The sequence below is a fragment of the Myotis brandtii genome, unplaced genomic scaffold (genome assembly GCF_000412655.1).
Source record: "Myotis brandtii unplaced genomic scaffold, ASM41265v1 scaffold77, whole genome shotgun sequence".
Classification (NCBI taxonomy): domain Eukaryota; kingdom Metazoa; phylum Chordata; class Mammalia; order Chiroptera; family Vespertilionidae; genus Myotis; species Myotis brandtii.
In genome coordinates, this window is record NW_005371082.1 from 2,290,539 (window position 1) to 2,292,283 (window position 1,745).

Below are 1,745 nucleotides of genomic sequence, written 5' to 3' on the forward strand. Positions count from 1 at the left end.
CATGGATGACCTATTACTCTTCCATATTGCCAGGATTATTGGAATAAATGCTCATGTATGATTCAACCCTGTCTCTGCTTAATTGGCTCAAGTAGTTACAGGCAGCCGGTTTCATATTCTGGCAACCCAGATGGGACTACAAGTGGGCCTCTGGGTTGAATACCAGGGATCCCATTTCCTACCTGGACTGGGGGTTCTTGGGGCTGAGGCCTGGATTCACTTGCAACACTGCCAGGAATTTTCCTGTTTTGAATCCTAACCACAGCCTCAGCAATTTCCATCATTTCACCTAAGACCTAAGTTGAATTGAGAATTTTGTAACTCTGTAAAAAGGGGGGTCTGTTGTATGTTGTCTGTTGCCCCCCATCTGGTATGAGCCAAATCACCTCCTGGTTGCAAGTGGCCTTTCACAATCCTTGCCTGCTTTCCACACCTGAGCCTGATCAGCTTAAGGTCGAAACACAGCCCTGCATGGCTAGGGCATTCTGTCTGGTATTCTGTCTGGTATTCTGTCTGGCTGTGCATAGTAAGCCACAAATGGTTGTCTGTTGTGCACACTTGTAAATATTGTATACTCGGGTGGTTTTTCCTGGTATAACTTTGCCTGTAATCTTAATTCTTTAAAGATTGGTGCTGGTGGCTGGATCCTAGAGGATACTCCAGTGGGATGGATCTTGGGGAATTGGGCTACTTACACTTATCTGCCAATGACAAAAAGGAAAATGGTGTTTTACTGCAATACTGCTTGGCCTATGTATGCTTTAGATTCTGAGGAAAGGGAGCCATTAAATTGATCTTTAAACTATTATACTGTATTATAGTTAGAATTGTTTTGTCAGAGGGCAGGAAATGGGGGGAAGTGCCTTATGTTCAATCCTTAATGTCTTTGCATAATTCTGATTCAAAAGAAAAGAAAGGGCTAAGTTCATGGTTCAGAGAAAAGATGTGGTACCTGTAATACAAAAAGGTAGGGAGCAGGAGAATAAGAGGGAGTAAGAGGATGCCTTGCAGTCCATAGTTGAGAAACTTCCACCAAGTGTTCCAAAAGCTAGGAGCTCCCTCCTTTTCCTGAACCACTAGGCACTGAAACTGAGCCTGAGACAGTCACCCTCTAGATTAGAAAGAGGCAGGGAACTGAATTTGGAGGGGATAGAGTTGCTTCCCTAGCAGAACAATTCCCTCTCCACCATATAACAGTAGGAGCCACTGAGAATGGGCACTCAGCAGAATATTATTGGACCCATACTCCCATTTTCCACCTCAGATTGGCTAAATTGGAAAACTTCCTACCTGGATGACCATGCTAAGATCAGGACTTTATTTCCATATTCGCCACTCATAACCCCACCTGGGAGTATACCCAGGCACTCTTAAATGGCCTCTTAACTGGGGACAAGAGGATATTAGTGTTTGGGAAAGCATGGTGTGAAGCTCTTGTCTGTGGGTTATGCATGCCTGTAAATATTGTATGTGAATCTCTCTGTTGATTGTTGTTTTGTGTCGCTTTGTTTATTAAAGACAGGGTATTTCCTACTTTGTTGGGGGCCCCAGCTGTTTATGGCAGGCTGAACCCATGGAAGGGATTGCAGGAACTTCCTAGCAGCTGCAGAGAGTTCTTACTCTTGGGGACCCTCTCTGAGCTCCCTCTCAAGGCAGCTACCCAAAATGCTTGGCTAGTGATAGTTTTGTCTATCTATAATGTAACTTTGGTTAAGGATGCTCTTGGCTTGCTTTCTTATTTTTTG